At 49.3% G+C, this 19,372-nt stretch overlaps 1 protein-coding gene across 16 annotated transcripts in view; it reads left to right on the forward strand.

The window, feature by feature from the left end:
- The window catches only part of ATXN1 (ataxin 1), a 200,016-nt gene that overhangs the window by 103,809 nt on the left and 76,835 nt on the right, over positions 1–19,372 (forward strand). Inside the window, exon 4 of one of the 16 annotated variants that reach the window (XM_027451272.3) lies at positions 1,227–1,397. The exons of 14 other annotated variants lie outside the window; for them this stretch is intronic. The gene's annotated coding sequence lies outside the window, so the exon portion shown is untranslated. Of the gene's footprint in view, positions 1–1,226; positions 1,398–8,977; positions 9,135–19,372 lie in introns of those variants that run through there. One more of the 16 variants, XM_072033325.1, reaches the window with a different exon arrangement.

Below are 19,372 nucleotides of genomic sequence, written 5' to 3' on the forward strand. Positions count from 1 at the left end.
GCCATCCCCATGTACGTCTTGTGATCTGAACAGCTCGTCTTTTTTCAGAAAATAAACATCTCTCTGGACTTGGTTTGCGCTTCCTTCTAGCAGTTCTGCTTGGAAGTGAAAGGATTTGGGTGGCTTCCCACCGTGAGGCTGTTTGCTGGACCGCTCTTGGTTTGGCTTGGATTCATTCATCTCTGGTTGGAGGAAGGTTTCCTTCTTCCCTGCTTCTCACTAGGGTTACTAGGAAAGCCTGGCCAGCACTGCATGCGCTCTGGTTCTTCCCAGTGTTTATTTACCTGTCCAGTGGAGGAAAAAGTGGAGATTGGTCTGTGTTACAGACCCATATAATGGGGGAATGCAGAAAACAAGGCATCATTGTTCGCAAAACGTGTTTGTTTGACTCAAACGGGTGAGAGCCAGGAAGTGCAACTCAATACAGTAACGTTAGATCTGTGTCTGGATGGGGTAACAAAACGCACAGGCTTTCTTTGTGCTCGAGCTCTCATCGTGGTTACACAAGTATGGCAGATACACCTCTTGTTCTCCTGGTGCAGATGTAGTCTGTCGTATCACAGGTGACCATCTCAGGATGGTTGAGGTTGGAAGGGACCTCTGGAGATCATCTGGCCCGATCCCCTGCTCAAGTAGGGTCACCTAGAGCATGTTGCACAGGATGGCATCTGGGCAGGTTTGGATATCTCCAGAGAAGGAGACTACAACCAATCTCTCTTGGCAACCTGTTCAGCTTGGACACCCTCACAGTAATGAAGGTTTTCCTTACATTCAGCTGGAACTTCTGTGTTTCGGTTTCTGTCTGCTGCTTCTCAGCCTTTCTTTGGGCACCACTGAAAAGAGTCCAGCCCCAGTGTCTTGACACCCTCCCGTAAGATATTTGTAGACATTGATGGGATCCCTTCTCAGCCTTCTCTAGGTTAAACAGGATTAGCTCTCTCAGCCTTTCCTCATAAGAGAGGTGCTTCAGTCCCCTCATCATCTTCATAGCCCTCTGCTGGACTCTCTGGGATGTCCATGTCCTGGGGAGCCCAGAACTGGACACAACTCCTGGTGTGGCCTCACCAGGGCTGAACCAAAGGGCAGGATCACCTCCCTTGACCTGCTGGCAACACTCTTCCGAATGCAGCCCAGGACACCATTGGCCTTCTTGGCCACGAGGGCACACTGCTGGCTCATGGCTTGCTAAATACAATTAGTAAGATGGGCCTTTTGTTCTGTTTCAGAAGCCATATGTGAGGAGAAAGTGCCTTTACAACTGCTCTGTCTGTCGCATTGTGGAAGTCCCCTGTGGGGGAAGAGAAGTTTCATACCTCACTGCCCTCCTCGTCTGTGGCTCAGCAGCAGTGGTGGTCCCTTCTACAGAGGGTTCAGGAGTGCAGCTCGCACCCTAGCAGGTGAAAAACACTTGAGTCATTTACATAGCAGCTCAGACTACAGCCGACCCAGCTACTGGAGCAAAGACCACAAGTTTTCACATTTGAGTCATCTGCTGAAAAGCTACATGTTTTTATAAAGAAAGACCGAAATGTTTGTTTTAAAGTAATTTTATTTGCTTTCTGGCAGCTGAATCATCTGACTCGTGTATGGTGAAGGCTATGTGTCAAAAGGATTTTCTTGCTGTCTTTCTGTCGGATGGCTGAACTATGATGATCAGCGTTCGACCCTGCTTGCAGTGATAAGAGTAATTGTTTGATTCTAGTGTGAGTATCAATGTTTGTGTCTATAGAAACCAATCAACACTTCCTCCTAATTTTTGTAAATAGGCTGTGACTGTGACACTTGGATTTCCTGTCTCTTGCCTATCTGAATCAAACAATTTTTGCAGACAGCGATGACTTGGCTTCTGCATTCACCATCTATTGCTTCGCTATTAGGCATCATTTCTATTAGAGCCTGCATTTCTTTGTCAAGATATGTCCAGGCACCGCTAGAGCTTATGATCTCTCAATTTTATTCTTCATCATGGATTTGTTTAGGGGCCTTTCTCAGTAATAACTGTAGGAAATAGCAGGTAATGTAAGAAAAGCTGGTTGAACTGCCTGCAATCAGCACTGCACAACATGTAGTATTTTTTCCAGGATAACCTTTTGAAGAGACATTTTTCCAAACTCAGTGGCTGTTTCAAGTTGTTTTTTTTTTTTTTTTTACATTTCAGCATGAATGATTCAGGTTGTCTTGAGAACAAGCTACAGAAAATCACTTTTTATACCCTTTTTAAAAATAGGCCAGATGTTTCATTGAGTAGCTGTGTAGCACCTTTACTCTCGGGGATGTGCATTTGAAATTTGGCTGTGGGGGTGCCCTGGTGTTAGGGATCTGCCTCTCATTTGCAGGAAAAGCTTCCTCTAATAGGTCAGTTTGTAAACTCAGAGATGTGTCATTTTTGTGGCTGCACAGCAGGGGGTCGTTAGGAAGAGCTGCAGTGAGTGTGCTGTGTTTTAAAGCTGAAGGGCTTGGCTTGATAACATGGCACCTTGTCTTGGCTTGGTTTGATAATGTGCCACTCTGTGGTGGTGAAATAACCTCCGAGAGGATCCCAGAGGTATCTGGCTGGCAGAAATATCTTGTGTGGTAACAGAGCCACAGAACAGTTCGGGTTGGAAGGGACCTTGAAGACCAGTGCCACCCCCCTGCCATGGGCAGGGACACCTCCCACCAGCCCAGGCTGCCCAAAGCCCCATCCAGCCTGGCCTTGAGCACCTGCAGGGCTGGGGCTCCCTGGTGGTGCCCATCTCAGCACAAGCTCCCGCGTGCTCCCTGCACCTCCTCTTGGGCCTGCCCTGGGGAGGTGAATGCTCCCCTGCTGGGTGGAGGCAAAACTGGGGTAGCACAGGAGAGAGTAAAGAGTAATTTGTAGCCTCTTCAGTTTATTTTCACCATAAGGGATTGCAAAACGCTTTTATACCAGCCTGCTAGCGCTTCTGAAGGGAGACAGTCATCACAGGAAGAGGGGCAGCTGGTGCCGAGCATGTGTGTGGGAGGAAAACCTCTTCAAATGGCATAGCTGGGTTTGGAAGGGACCTTTGTCCACAACCTCAAGCTCTCGGAGTCTGTGCGATGGGGAAAAAAAAAACTCTTCTCACAGGGGTGTTGTGAACGAGGACTAATTTTAGTATATCAAGCAGTTAGATAATGTGGTGACAGCCAGAAAATAACCTATGAGGGAATTGCTTGTTCTGTCTTTAAAGCACGGCTTGAAGCAGAGATATAAAAAAGGCTTGGGACCGATTTTAACAGCGAGAATGAAGCAAAACGCCGAGTACTGCTTATTCAATAACACCAGCCCTACTATACAATGAGTGGCACCATTTCCTGTGGAAAAAAACACTGCGATCGTAAAATTAAACAAGAAGATGAAGCGTTGCGTAATTGGCCATTTTCCTGGTATTTCCTTGCCTTTTAGCTCGTAATTTTGCAAACGTAGCACTTCTGATGGGTCTGTGTATCTTTGTGTGTGTAATGAACTGTTCGTGACCAAGCCTGCAGTGGCTCGGTGCTTTCTGTCCAAAGACTTTGGAGCGCTTTAATGAGGGCTTAAAGGACATTCGAGCGTCTTGCACTTCTGTCTGCGTGCTTCTTTAAACGTGTTTCTGTCTCCCAAAGCACTTCCCTCTGGTTGTTAAAAATGACTGTGACTTCAGCCAAAGGAGATAAGAGGGAGAATGTTTTTTTCTGACTTATTCTCTGCCAAACTTGGCAGAAATTGGAAGTATTGTATTTGTAAGCCCTTGCACAGCAACGGGTGAGCAAAAGGTAGAAGAAAATACGGCCGTGAAACCAGAGATGTTATCGGCGAGGAAGCAGAGCCAGGTGAGCTCTCATAACTAGGCTTAAATCATTTTGAAAACGTTGAAGAGGGGAAAGGATCTGCGTCTCGTGCTTCCACTGAGCTTGTTCAAGGAGTTGGGTGTCTTGCTGTGCGGCAGAGGAAACGGATACCCCGATAAGTGAGAAATGAAAAGGACCAGAGGGCCTGCTGGCAGCTTCCCGAGGCGCTGAGCGTGCACTGCCCCGGCGGATTTCACCTGGAGCGAGGAGCATTCAGCAGCTCTGGCAAGCAGGCAGGCAGAGTCTGAGGCACACAAGTCAGCCGGCAGGTGAGAAAGCGCCGATCTTCACACGTTCACCACAGAACAAACTGCCTGGGAGCCCTCAGCGTGACAGCAGCCCCCCGGTGCCTGCCCTGCCTGCGCCCTTGTGCCTTGCGGTGAGGCAGAGGCAGCTCGGGCAGCCGCTGCAGCGTGCCCACGCCTTCGTCAGCCCTGCTCTAGCTCTGTCCTCACAAGATCTGCCTGTGGCTGTAGTAAAAGGAGAAGCAGCACGGTGCTGGGGAGCTGCTTTGGGCTGTCCTTGCGCAGGCGTCGCGGTGTTTTTGCTGCTGGGAGCCCTTTCATTCACCCGGGGGCCTATCACCCGTCTGTTTTCGACCCGACGGAGCTGCCGTGCTACGGTAATTCAGAGGCAGCGTTCGTCCTGGGTTATGTGAGGCGCCGCTCGTACACGTGCTCCGTGCCCTGGCGTTACCTTAGGTACGGCTTACTCCGCAGAAAATTTGCGCCGCGTGGAGCAGGTGCTGCCTCCTAATGTGTGTTTGCACAGAGCCCAGCGCAGCAGGGCCTCGGTTTCGTCACGGTTTTTGGGCATGCTGTGGCGTAAGGAAGGGGACTCGGTCTTGCTGAGTAATTGGAACGGTTCGCGCTGGCTGCGCTTGCACGGCTTCCTGGTGAGGAAAGGGATTTTTCTTTCCTGGTTGAGAGGGGGCTCTGCAAATGTCCTCGGAGCCCCAGCCCCAGCTGGCTGCTTGGATGCAGGACAAAGGAGCAGTTCTAGGTGGCCCTGCACGTACCCGCACTCCCCAACGAGTCAAGTGGGGGAAGTTCGCACCTCTCGGTGCCGTTGTCTCCGTCTGCCAGGCTGCAGACTCAGCGAGAGTGCAGCGTGCAGGTTTTCTCCTAGCGAGAGCTTTTGTCGCTCCCAGAAGTGCTAGAAACTTAATTGCTTTCCAAGGCAAGCCCGGAATCTGGAGGACCCAGTACAACCTGCTGAGAGGTCGTAAATCAGGAGATGCTATCGGGTTTCTCTGCTGGGGCTTGCGCGGATTGAGTTTGCTTTGTGAGCGAATGCCTTTGGAATACGCTGGTATGTGTTTTTCTTGTTGATTCTTAGACGTAGCCGTAATTGTTGCTGGCTTTGTTAACAGGCATCTCTGTCCTGCTCTGTCGTCACCCTGCGCGTTCGCTAAAAAGTCTTCAGACACAAAGAAATATTTGTTCTGCCTTGGAACAGTGGAAGCTTCAGTCCAGGTGGTCCCCAGCCATCGTCCTTCAAAGCCCAGCTGGCTGGGTGAAGTTTGACCATTGCTGTTTATCTTCGCTCCAAGTGCTTAAAGTGACGGTGTTTACTTGTGCCTTTTTTTTTACGCTAGTGTGCCAGCCACTTTTGTTTCCAGCCAAATGAACCGTGGTGGAAACTGAGGAAAAAAATCCTTTTGTAGATAAGGAACAACATTTTCAAATCTGCTGGATGGAGCAGGTCCCTGACTCTTATTTTCCAAAGCAGCTCTTGTGAAAATGCATGGAGCTAACCCTTAAATTAGGCTGGGGGGTTTCTGATGTTTCTTACCTACAACCCAGTTTTAAGTGTAGTTTCCCTCATTTCCATTCATGCTGAGTCTACAGGGTCCCCGTTGATGGGCATCCTCCTTTGATGTATTTTGCATGGAAACTAAAGCAGGGAAAGTTTTTAAGGCAAGGCAGCCAAGTAATCTGGGGCCTTTTGATCAGTTTCCATTAGCATTAGAGCAGTAATCTGCCCTGTTAGATGTTATTTGAAAGGCGGTTGGGTGTTTGCAGAAGATAAACACACCGGCTGACATCCGATCCGTCTGCTCGCCTCCCCGGCAGAAAGCTCGCTGAACCTTGTTGGCAGAGGTGCTTTCTGCACAGGGTTCCTGAAAACGTCTCCCGGGCTGTTGGGTTAGTTACTGACATGCTCTGGCGCTGCGCTGGGTCCCATGCCAGCGCTGGACGCTTGGGCCAACTCCAGTTGGAGCTGAGTTTTCAGACCTCTAAGGATGCATTTGCGGCCAGAAGGAGCCGAGCGCTGGAATGCTGCGTCATCCGGACTGCGGCCGATTCCAAGAAATTGATGAATTTGCTATTTTAATATAGCAAATGTGATCTAGTATTTGAACATCAGACACTGAATTTCATTGGAGTCTCCATCCCCAGGGGTGTTCAAGGAAAGGTTGGACAGGGTGCTTAAGGACGTGGTTTAGTGGGTGACTTTGGTGGTAGGGGATGGTTGGACCAGATGATCTTGGAGGGCTTTTCCAACCCTCATGATGCTGTGACTCTATGATTTCTTAGAAGGCGAGTGTGTTGCATCACTCTGGGTTTGGTCCCAGGCCATGCTGCTGAAGTGGCACTGGATGCGAGAGCAGAATTTGGCCCGTGGTGAAAGACAGTAATAGATGGAGGAAAAATGCTCTTTTCTTTCTGCAGCTGCGAGTTCCTCCAAACACTGCAGGTAACTGAAGAGTCTGTTTCCAAAGCAGCTCTGACACTATATGCAAATAAAACTTCCATGATTTCAGCTTTTGCTAGAAATCACATCTCTGATACGTGTCTTTGTGACAAAGCACTGGTGTGTTAATACCAAGCACTTCCAAAAGAGGCTCATTTGAAATCAAGGATAATAATCCCAGAAGGATGGGACGCCTCCCAATCCACATTGCAGAACCAGCCTGTATTTCGGTAACGCTGTCACTAATAGCTTGAGTGTCTGTGAAACACCTGAGGAGAAGCGGCTCACGTTACCATGGTATGTTGGACAGATCTCCATTTTCTTAGACCGTCAGGTTTGGGTTGCTTTGTGGCTTGGCCGGGACAGGCTGCAGCTTCCCACCTCTCTGTAAAGCACTGAGCATTGCTCAGGACGTACTGTCAATGGCAAGGTGAGCTCGCCTCGCCGAAAATCCCCCCTGCATGGGATTCACAAGTTCTGAGCTTGAAGCAGCCAAAATTCTGGATTGATCCTTGTGCATGAAGTAGACACAGTCAGGTCGTTGCAATTTTGTATCAGAGGCTGGTTTTTAAAACGAAACTAGTCCGGGGTTGGGAAAGTGTTGGATAACTGAAAAGCAGCTGGGATGCCACAGACTTCTGCTTAACTCGAGGTTGCAGGAGTAGGTGTAGATGCCATGGGGCCAGCTATGAAACACACTTCCTTTTTCGTGTCTCCAAGCCCAGGATGAAAGAGTAACCGTCTGTTTGTATGCAGAGTCCTGTTGATTATACATATGAAAATTAGATTTGCTAGCAGTGTAAATGAGATCATTTTGCTGTTATTAATAGTTTGTTGTTTTTTTTTCAGAGCAATAATAATAATACAGATGGTAGAAAGAGTTGCTTGTCACATCCTGGGATAGATTTCACGCCTGTGGGGCAGTTAGGGCAGCCTTGCAATGGGAAGGGATCTCAAGAAGGAGATTTGTGGGTTTGGGAGAGGTGCTGCTCGGGGTTACCTTCCTCTGGGGAGTTTAGAGCCGGGCATGAGCCAACGAGGAAGTTCGCTGGTCCAAGGTCACTTAGGCCATGCAAAGTGAAACTGCTCAGGGACGGAGCCCTGTTAGGTAGGTCCCAGCTGCTGACACCTGGCTTGCGGTGGAGAAACCTTCAAATGGTTTGGTAATAATTAATCGAGGGAACGCTGCTGGAACAGAATCTGTGTCTGACATGTATGCGCATAAGGAGAGAGCATCTTGCCAAGAAATAAGTTAAAATTAGATCACGGTATCAGAATTCAGTTATCTTCTGTAAAGTAGCGTGAATGCTGATGGCCAAAGTCTACAGCTCAAGTTTCCCAAGAGACCAGGAGAAGAAACAACGTACATCAACGCACACGCTCTTTTCCAGGCTATTAGTGCAATTGCACGAGTGTAAAACGCCTCAAATAGCCGGGTAGCCTCAATTAATTCCAAGGAGAGGTTTCACAGCAGAGCGTGGCAGAGTCCTGCAGCCCCCACTTCTGCTCGTGCCTGCGAGGAAGGAGACAAGCGACGCGGCCGTCACCCAGCGCTGCCTGGATGGGAACCAGGGCAGAAATGGTTTAATCTGGTGCGGTGAAGTGGTGCCCGAAATACTCCAGGAGCTTAGCAGTTGCACAAACGATCCACTTTCTTAGCAGTCTCATTTAGTAGTACAACACAGGCTCCGTTTCCCCCCCGTCTTTAATGTGCAGTTCTGCTGAGCGTGCAGTTCACGCTGGCCGCCTCGGGCTGACTGCAGGTCAGCTTTTGAATGTAGGAGAATTTCATGAAATTTAAGTATTTTGTGTACCGTCAACGGCAGTTGTGCAAGTACAAAGACTTTGCTTTATCAGCAGATGTGGTCTAGGTTGAAATTTACGGCCACATTAAGTCCTTACGTTTATTGCAGTCGGGGGAAAAAAAAAATCAGGAGCTCGCTGCAGTATTTAACAATCTGCTTTGATAGCTGGCCAACCCACTTACCCTTGCACGAAGCACATGCCGCGGTACCTCTTTCTTCCCTTAACTCCTTGGTGCTGGGAAACGGGAGCGATTCACACACATGACGCGGAGAGGGGAAAGAAAAAAAAAAGTGCAAGGCTAGCAAAAACTGTGCACTCACCTTGCGGCAAGCCAGGAAGAGATGTGCGTGCTGTGGGAACGATCTGATGGGGCTGTTTGCCGGGGCGGTGCGGCGGGCACGTGGCACCCCAGAGCCCGAGCTGAATGCTGCCAGGGCAGCATGCAGAGGGCAGCATCCTCGTGGGGAAACGGGGCTGGGGCTGGGCGCTGGCTGGTTACTCAGAGCTGCTGCAGGAATTGTAGCACCTCAGCCTGACCCAGCCAAGGCGGTGAGCAAAGAGTGGGGTGGGACCTCCTCAGCAAGCAGCTGGTGCAGCCTCACTGCTGCGAGGGGGAGTCATTCGTTCGTGAGCTTCTCGCTGGGGTGAAACACGCTGCTGTCCTCCTTCAGGCCAGGGAAACGAGAGGCCGGGAGAAGGATATGAAAAATAGATGAGCTTAAGTTGCAACCTGGCATCTGGAACAGCTCGAACTTTGGCAGACCTCGAGATAATGCTTCAAAGTTGTTCAGCCCCACAAGGTACGCTGTCATTTTCTGGTGGGGGAGAGAGTTATGCAGGGACCCCGGTCAGTCTTGGGACTTCCTTGTGCTGGGCACTGTCACACTAGCTAGCAGGTAGGACCTCGCCGAGGCTTGCAGTGTCCCTATCTCCCTCAGCCAGCACTCTGAGCTGCTTTCCATGCTTGTTTGCCATCGCCCCGACTATTTAGCAGTAAGCACTTACCCTGAATTGGGTTAACTGCGTTGAGCAATGGGCTGTGAACACACCCAAGTCGTACTGAAACTAACTGTCTTTACTCTCCTGAAATTAGCCTCCGTATTTTAAAATCAGCAAAGCCCAATCAACGCGGATACTCTATTTCATGACGGCGTGAAAGGAGCGTGGCCTCCCAATTACCCTAAAACTCAAATATCCGCAGGGAGACTTGGAGAGTGCTGGGCTCCCTCGGCTCCCCACTCTGCAGGTATCTCTCTCCTTGCTGGATAGCAAGTCCGGGCAGCAAGGAGAAATGCAGCACGTTGGCTTGTCTGTGGATTTACCATTTTGGCATAGACTGAAGTGATTCCCTGGGCTCAGGAGCAGGGAACATCTTTGCAGGGGCCCTGAACACCCACCCATCACTCTCACCGTAGTACATGGACCCGTGTTCTCTTCTGGCTGCGTGCAGGAGATAAAGCAATTCATCCTGCTGCACTTTTTTTTTGGCCACGTGTGCCTGAAGCTCATTCTGAAATGCGATTAACACATGCCTGCACGTAGGTAGGCTTTTAGGTTGTAAGATTACTAATTGGTTTCAATGCTGCTTGCTGCTTCAGTGTGGTTGTTGGGTGTTGTTGCTTTTTTTTTCTTAATCTGAGGTAAAAAGGACACCATTATTTTTAGCTTATAACAAAGAAAAACACATTTTCTCTTAAATGCCTTGATATGAAGTAATTTAAGCTAGATTTCTGCACAAATCATTTCCAAGAGATTGGCTGTCAAGTGTGATAAAAAAAAAAAAATCTGCACTTTTGCAGGGACCCAATGAGACTTTGCAAATTCAGATTTATTCACAATGTTAAATGTGGTTGAAGATGTCATTTTTTTTTAAACAGCACTTTTAGAAGTAGTTAGCTTAAAAGTATAGCAATTCAAAGCACAGAGGGAATGATTTTGAAGTGTAAAGTCTTGAAACACAACGCAGAGGTTGACAGTTTCACTACAATTAGAAGCAAGGCAGGCACAACTCCCACTTCTGAAAACTTTCCTATCTCACTGCTTCCTCTCTTGGCCTAGAAAACCTCAAAAAAAAAAACTTTGAGTGGCTTTGCTTATTGACTTAACATAGTTATGCTCAACAGCATTAGGAGACAGAGCAGAAAGGGCTGCCAAATCTGTCTGTAAAGAATAATCTTTACAGAAAGCTTCCCAGAAGTATTTTTTCAAATGCTTTCAGTCTCCTGAGAATGCTGCTTTTTTTGAGGAAAGCAAGGTTGAGGAGGTTTTTTTTTCTTTTTTTTCCTCCTTTATTTTTTAACAAGGCTTGTTTTGTTAGGAAACCACTCCCTTCTGCTTCTGCATTTAGGCTCGCTGCTAATTGCCTTTTGGTCGATGACATTTTCCATGAATTGCCACATTCTCCCACATTGTTACAACTTCACGCCGATGATGTTACCCAGCACTTGCTGCCTGCTGCCTTCAGGAGGAGCGGCTGCGCGCCGCCTGCGCTGTCCCCAGGAAGATGCGATCCGCTTCCTTCGGGTAGAAATTTGAGAAATTTGCCAGAACCGAGGCTGCTCCGGTGCTAGGGGCTCTGGCAGGGCCCAGGCTGCTCTTCGCAGCCTAAGACAAGTGGCTAAGGTAGGTGGCATCAGGAGCATGCCGTGCCTGTGCCGGTTTAAGCACTGCTTTGCTGCGTGCAGTGCTTAAAAAAAAGGTGTTCTTACCCAAATCACCTTTTAGTGCTGTTTGTCATCCTGGTCGCAAATGACAGTGGCAAGCCAACCCAGAACCCCGGTGCTAGAGAAAGGGGACACGTTGCAGACACTTTGGGCTCACTCAGCCCCTCGGGATGCCCACCCAGCTTGAGCTGCAAGCTCATCTTTCCTCCGAGGCCTGGGGACAGCTCGTGGTTGTCCTCAGGCAGCTGCAGCAAAACCTCTCGGGGCAGCTGAACGTGAGATCAGTGCTGACCGAAGGCCGAGCGCTGCGGACATGAGAAGTGGCCGGAGCAGAGCCGTTCAGCACAGCTAATCCCCTTAAACCACCGAGCTCATCTGCTCATCTGCAGGGCGGAGAGCGCTCTCAGGCCAGGTAGCCAAAGCGGCTTTGGCTCGAGCTGATGCTTTGGTGCAGCCAAAACCTGCAGCTCGGGCTGAGGATCTGGTTACCCCGTGTTGGCCCTGACCCAACTCAACGTGGTTAAAAGTGGGAGGTTGGGTGAGATGAACCCCTCTGCTGGAGCCTTGTCGTAGCTGATCCACACGTTCAAATGCTTTTCCAGTCTAACTGCGTTGACCAAAGGTAGGGCTTACTTGGTTTGCCAACTGAGATGAGCTTTGCCAGTATTCGCATTGCCCACTGACATCCAGGATAAAACCTTTGGTTGTTCAGGCCGAGCCTTTTTTTGCAGTTAAAGGGAAAGGAGAGGGAATACACGCAGTATACATCCATGGCAAAGTCCCGTTCTGCCCTTGCTCCAGGACGAGAAGGCATCCACAGAGACTGAAACGTGGTGTGAAAGAGCTCACAATGGTCCTGCAGACCAAATTCTTCTCTGTAGCTCCTCCCTGCTGCCCACAGGGAGGTGGAAACAGGAGGGCTGCCACTCCTATCGCTGCTGCTGCTCCATACAGCACGGGACCACTCACGCTCCCCACGTGCAGCCCGTGCCCCCGGGTGCAGGGAGCTGCTCCTCACTTCCTTCAGCTGCAGAGAGAGGCAGAAGGGAAGGCAGGAGTCTGACTCACTGAAGCTCTCAGGAAGGGCTGAAACCGGTCTGTTGGAGTACGCGGAGGACCAGGAAACAGGAGCACCTGTGTTGCATAGCTTTGGGCAGGTCAATTATCCCTTCTCCAGTGAAATTCCCCTTTGCATAAAGCATGAATAATGCTCAGCTTACCTCGCAGGGCTGTTACGGCATGAGTGTGCTCTTATTTATTATTTTTTTTATGGTGTTTGTAATATGCAGAAGCCTGAATGAGCGCTAAGTATTCCTGCGATTTACTTTTATTGAAGGTTAAATGCTGGTGACGTGCCCAGCCCAGCATTTCGCTGGCAGGGAGCTCGGCAAGTGACCAGCAGCGAGCACATTTGGCAGCGAGCAATGGACAAAAAAGGAGAAGGGGGCAAACTTCTTCCAGCCCTACGCTCTTGGTTTTTCCCTCTGATATCACCGCACTTCTCCCATGCAGCAGCTGGAGGTGATCAAAGCACCTAATTGGAGCCGTATATTTTAATATGCTTGCATTTTGCCGCATAAAAGGCAAATAAAGGTTAACGGCATGAAAATTTATCCTGTAGGGTGGCGAGGGAGCGGAAGCGCCTCCAAGCATGCCCTGCACGGTCTGAAAGCGACAGCTTTTGGAAGCAGATCCTACCTGAGCAGGCGCCTGGTGCGTGTTTCACGGGGGAGGCAGCGTGCCAAGGGCACTGGAGCGTGCATGGGCCGTGCTACTGCCAGTGAGGGTTGTGCATGGCCAAAACGGGACTGGAGTCCTGGGGGAAAATCCCTTGGACAAGGCCAGTGCTGAGCGTTCACGCTCGTGCCCTGGGTGCTCTGGATCCTGAGCTGTGAGCCACAGAGATGGCATGTGTCAACTCCCTCCAGATCTCTCCAATTTGGGGTGAAACGGGGGCTTTCCAGTGGTGGGGCTACTCCACACACGATCATACCAGCAGGTTTGGAGTTGCACCTCGGTGTGCTCACGCATCTCGTGCCTTTTGTCACTGCCTGCTCGCTCTTGTTCATTTTTATTAGGTGTGAAATCCAAAGGCTTGTCCTAATTGCCACTGGTAGATGATATCCCAACTGAATAACCAAATAACCAGGGTTAACTTCTGCCCTTGGATAATGACGCACCAGGCCCGCTGAAGCCAGCCTACTCCTGGTAGGGATCCTCTTTCTGGGGTCTTTGTCAAGCTTTGGGCCCAAGCCTGCATTCTGCCCTTGTTTTCAGTGCGTTTGAAAACTTTGCTTGGCCTTGAGGTTTTTCTTTCGTCCCCAAATCTGAAAGCTGTGACAGTCGCGTATCCAAACAGCGACGGCCTCAGCTCCACCGCTAACTTCAAGTACAGCTGCATTTCTGAAAGGCTCAGTTGGTGCAGGAAAATAAATGGTAGAGATAAAGCATATGTTGCATACAGTAATAACTTCATTGCTTCGTATTTTTTTTACGTTACAGTGTAAAATTTAGGGGGGCAAATCTCAAACCCATGGCTCGGTGCCAGCGTATCTGAAAGAACCTTACATTTGTCCCTAAATCCTCTAAGTCGTTAACTACAATTCCCTTTCTCACATGACAGTCACCTTTGAGATGATACTCCTTTTTTGGCATTATTAATTATCGTTATTGTTGTTGCTGTTATTATTCCAGGAGATCTGTATGGGAGGAACGCTGAAATCGGGATTAAAAATAGCATTTTCGTGTCCTCCCACTCACTGTACTTTGTGCACAGAATGCCTTTTATAAATGCAGACTTGCTGCTTGGCTAGATAAAAGGAGCTGTCACTTCATTTCCATAACGAAGTCATTCCCAGGAGAATTTCATTGTTTTAGCAATAAAATTTTTCTAAAAGGCCTTTTATTTTGCCTGAGAAAGGTATCGGGAATGAACTTCGGAGCGGTTACTCCACCAAACAATTAGGGGAAGGCAAGACTGTCTTGATTTAACGTGAGATTTGCATGTGTGTGAATTCTGTCGTGTAAAAGGAGAACCAATTCCTAACTGAGAGCCAAGTTAGAACCCCTCCCACCCCCAAAACCTTACACAAAGTCTTTTTTTAATTTTTGCCTCACTTGCAGAGATTTCACACGTTTTTATCAGTGCACTTCAGAGCAAATTCAGTCATGTACTTAACTTCAGCCCTGTTTGAAAAGGCCCTTACGTGGCTTTTCTGATTCAGCTGCCTCCCCGAATTAAAGGCAGCCGTGGGTTATCGCTGCCAATTACTGCGGTGTGTTAATTTTGTCACCAGGTGTGCTCTCGTGCTGCGCCCAGCCGGAGAGCTCCTGGCAGCGTGGCCGCGCTTCTGCTCCCCGTGGACGCGGTGCCCGCTGTGCTGCCACGGCCTCTCTGCAACATCAATGCTCCAGCACCTCTCCTGAGGCATTTCTCGTCCTGTTCTCCGCTGTCTCTGTCCCACAGCAGCACAATGTTCCTCTCACCCGAATGCTGAGCGTGCCAAAGCATGTCAGAAGTAGGGCATCAAAGAAGCGCTCACAGCAAGGCAAATACAACAAGCAGTAGGTCCATGCTTTGGACTTGCTTCTCTCCTACTCCTTTTTTTTTGGAGGGGGGTGATAGCTCTGCTTTCTCACACATCTGGTGCCACGTTTGGGTTTGGCTAAGTATGACTGACAGAATTACCACTGCAGTCACCACGGACAGCTTACTGCTACAGGTGGATGGATGTGACCAAGAACAGAAGGGATGAGGAGGAAAACGTGTTGCTTGTAGCTTCAGCGGCACGCTTCAGGTTGCATTGTGTTAAAGGAGTACAACAATCGCCGAAATTATTATTTATAGGCAGGTTTGTGAATTCAGGATGTGATATCATGACTCACCCGCCGGCAAACATGTTTGCACTCCGGCTGGGGTGACTCACGCTGGCATTTGTCTCAAGCGTGGCAATTGTTTGAGCCCTCTGCTCGGTGCACAATGAATGAAGCGGCGCAGGTCCCCTCTCGCAGATTTACTACGTGCAGCTACCCGGGTAAATCGCAGACTCAGCTGTGGAGTATTTCCTGCAGGGCACGCACACACACACACACACACACCCCACCCCACCGTAGCAGTGCAGGTTTAAATACCAGGTTCACCGAAAGGAAATGCATAATTACGGTGCTGGCTTTTGCACCACATAAAGCAGCCCACATCAAAAGGTGTTTGCCATTAATGTTTCAACAGGTAATCTCTGGATGGATTGCCAAGCGGTGCTCCTGTTACTGAGTGTTCGGTGTTGAAATCGCTGAAATCTCTGCTGTAAGCCCATGTAGTCATCGTAATCCTGAAAAAAAAAAAAAAAAAAAGAAAAAACCACCCTAGTCAATAGTGCCTTTGTTTCATAGCGCCGTGCTTCACGTTGCATCAGGAGCACAAAAGATGTGGCTGCGCTGGAAATGGGGAGAAGGTTAAGGGTGGGTTCTGGGCTGGCTTCCTAAGGAAGCGAGGCTCACGTGATGGCATTGTTCGTCTGCACGGCCGGCTGTCCGTGTGGCCCCGGCTCACCGCTCCTGCTCTCCTGGCCCTGAGAGCCCTGAGCAGGTTGGCAGCCGGACGGCCATGGGACCCTGGGGTTGCTGCTGCCACCTGGAAAGTCTCCGCCGAGGGTCCAGCCTTTCTGCTGGCGTTTGGTGAAGCTGCTGCCTGCAGAGCTGTCTCCTCAGGTGGTTTATCCTAGATTTGTTGCACATACACAGAACCTCAGCACCCGGTTTTGGCACTGCTGAGCTTCAGGACTCGCAGCTTTGGGGACCCTTTTCAGCTCTGTGTTTGCAGAAGTGCTGCGGCCATCACCTGTGCGGGGACATCTGCATGTTGAACGGGGGCACAGCCCTTGATCTTCTTGTTCTCATCCTCAAGAAGTTATCAATGAGCTCTGGCTCCTCAGATATGACGGAGGCTCCTCGTCTCTCCTCGTGGCTAAGCTGCATTTTTTGCATAACAGCTTCCACCAAAGAAAAGTATCTCCGTCCTGGAACAGAGGCACACAGAGAGGTTTCTTTTATTTCTTCTATCTGTTGAACGTTACTGGCTCTGAGCCTGAATTATTAGGGATCATTTGCATTTTTTTTCCTATTTCGTGCACTCGGAAGACCTGTAGGAGCGACTGTGTTACAAAGGTGCAGGCAGTAGGGTTGTTCTCACTTAAAACCTCTGTGTGAGAAAGAGGAAAGTTGGCAGTCTAAGAGAAGTGTAAATCAGTGTTGAAATCTTCCCCCTTCCCCGCTATTCCTGTTTTGCTAGCCATGAGAAAGTGGCAAAAAGGGGATGTTGACGTTAATGGGATGATGGCTTTTTATTACAAATCCATCAGTGACATCTGACCGGACGTATTTGTATGGTATTTTTTGTCTTCGAGTTCTGTGCTGTTTTTTCTTTGACGAAACAGCCTGGACATGCTCTTGTGAGTTTTCTTTTCACCTGACGGCATCGTGGTGCACCCACGGCCCACCTCTTTGCTCGCTTTTACTCCCTTACGCTGCGCTCGCTTCGTGGGGAGCATCTCGGAGAGCTCAGAGACAAGGCCCAGTCAGCGAGGCCCAGGGCTAACCACGGCTTAACCTCAGGTCTTATCGCAACAACTGGATATTGCTGAGATCCAGCTAATGAGCATGGTTGTGCTTGCTGTTGTTTGTGCAAAGGTGATGTCTCAGAGGTCCTCGTCAGCTTTGTGTCTGCGGTGTTATTAGGCATCGCGCGAACAGACAGCGCAAGTCGGAGCAGGCTCCAATATCTTTGTGTTTAAAGCTGCCCCCGTGCTGATGAACCCTCATCAGTTTTCGGATCACTTGTAGGTCTTACAGAGCCTGTTCCTGGTCTGCTTGCATAACGTGAAGCTAAAACCAGTGGTGCTTTACCTGAGCATTCAGTAGGGAAAGATTCCTACGACAGATGAGGTCATGACGAGTAATGCCTTTCTGTAGGCTAGATCTCGGGGCACTGCTGGCCGTATGACTAACAGTTAGGCTGCTTGATCAGAATCATCTTCTTCGGTGGTGGCTACTGCACTGGAGGATGTGAGACACAGCCATACCCCACACCCTGCTCCTCTCTGCCTGCTGTTTGCGGACGGATGCTCCCATCCCGCAGCACTTCGTTTCTCCAGTAAGTACTGGCACTGGGAACAGCACGCACCGAGGAGAGGTGCATGGGGCTGGAACAGCCTGAGGACATGTTCATGGTACACATTCTGCCCCCATACATGCTGTGGGGCAGGATGGATCGCTTTGCTGTCTGAGCCCCAGGATGTGCAAAGTGCTGACAGCTCGATTTACCATTCCCCGACACCCAGACGGGGTTATCACCTTGCACAGACTGGGGATACGGCATGGTGAAGCTGGGCATTTCGCTGTGGACCACGTAGAAAGCCATGGGAAGCGCTGGCTTACACGACAAAGCTGCAGAGAATCGAGCTGCAGATACTGTTGGCTCGAGATGAGGAAGAGACATTAATCAGAAGCTAGCGCGATGCCTGACTCTTACGCAGACTAAGCCTCTTTCATGCTAAGGTGATAGTACTTTGCTGTAAGCCTTGAAGTGGGTATAATTGTAATTTAAGTCTTTTTTAAAGTAGCGGAACAATTAACGTTCAGATGACTCAGCCCCTCAGAAGCAGCCTTTGTACACCACACAAAATGTCAGCAGGTTCTCAGATGGGTGAAGTTTGGCATGACTTGCGCGGAGAAGCTTCTATTAACTTGAAATCCGAAATGGGAAGGATAGTTAATTCTTGTATTTGTGGGCTCTTTTTTTTTTCCCTTTTCCATTACAATCTTTCCTCTGTGTGTAAAATCAGCTCGACCTGTTGAAAATCATTTGGAAGTTGTTTCCTGACGTGATAGCTGATACGCGCACCGGGTAATTGGCACCGCATACGCTCCAGGAAGATCCAGCCTCGCCTTTCCCATTTGCGGCGGGGCAGGATTGAACCTGTCGAAAACCATTTCATGCAGTGGGAGAATAAAGGAGGAAATGAATTACGGTTTTATTTGAGTTGAAGGATTAGTTGTGGGATAATAGCAAACAACGAAACAACTCAGGCAGGAACAATGCTGCCGTCTCTTAAACAGTTTTATTAGCTTATGCTGATTTGTGAATTAGGAAAACCAAATTACATCAGGCAAGAGAGCAAGGAATGACAATTAAAAACCTACAGGAAAGGACTGGAAAAACGGTGATGTCTCACTGCCTGCTCTTCAAAGCAAGATGGAGAGCATGACCTTTCCTTGGAATAAATACAGAGGATTGCACAGAGCTGCTTTTTGAATTTTGGTTTTGCCAATTTGCGATCGCTTGCTTGTGCTGTGGTTCTTATTTGTTGATTGCCCTGGGGTCCAATTTTAGCATCTAAATACTCCCCAAAAGTATTTCCTCGTTCTTGGGTTTGAGGTCTGTTTGTCTCGCAGTTTCACTTCTAATCTGTCAGCTCGGTGTCCTTTTCAGTGCCCAAAGGCAGGGCTGTGCTGCTACGTCTGAATAACCAGAGTACTGCGGGTCCACGAGATCCAGCTTCCCCGTGTGACACTTCCCCTTCTGAGCAGCGCTGTGATCAGTAGCCGTGTACGTGACACGGTTATGAGCTGTGTGAATGTGCTTCAACCATCATACGTATAAGGCTGATGTATTTGTTAGTGATTCACTGAGCCTTTTGAAACGAAAAGCATGGTTGAGATTGAGTTTGTCCTGCAAACCAGAACCGTGTTATACGTGCGTCCGCACCTCCCACACCTCCAGAGGAGTTGCTCCGGACATAGAGCAGGGTGAAAGACAGCGGCACGGAGCCATTTATTCTGGAAAACAGGGGACGTGAAATATGCCTGGTGGTGCCCACTGCCTTCTTGATGGGCCCTCCGAGCTAGGACTCATTCACACACTCCACAAAGAGCACGCCATAGCAGACTGCCGGATGCTGCATAGCTAAAACATTGTCCCAGGTCCTAAAGGAGCGCTCCGCTCCATAGGAGAGGACTGTGCTTCGAGAGGCAGAGCATCTCCTTGCATGTCCTGAAGTTTGTGCCATGCTGTCTTTAAATCTGGAGCGTAAAAATGGCTGGGAACATTTATAGGCAGCTTGCAACTTGCCTCTTGCAGAAACAAGTGCCTGAGGGTAAGGTCAAGTGAGCACGTTGTTGCAGATTAAGCTGGCTTATGAATTTACCATACATCATCTGCTCCGTAAGAGCTGGCTGTGTGCGTGGTGCATGTGTATGATCTGAGTCTTGCTATAGGTGGTGATGGACTTGTCCAAACTGAAAACAAAATCCTCATCCAGCCTCCTGAAGGTAGCAGAAAGACGTGCACTGAGTTTTTCAGGCCCGTGGTAGCTTACTCT

The sequence above is a fragment of the Anas platyrhynchos genome, chromosome 2 (genome assembly GCF_047663525.1).
Source record: "Anas platyrhynchos isolate ZD024472 breed Pekin duck chromosome 2, IASCAAS_PekinDuck_T2T, whole genome shotgun sequence".
NCBI classification, from domain to species: domain Eukaryota; kingdom Metazoa; phylum Chordata; class Aves; order Anseriformes; family Anatidae; genus Anas; species Anas platyrhynchos.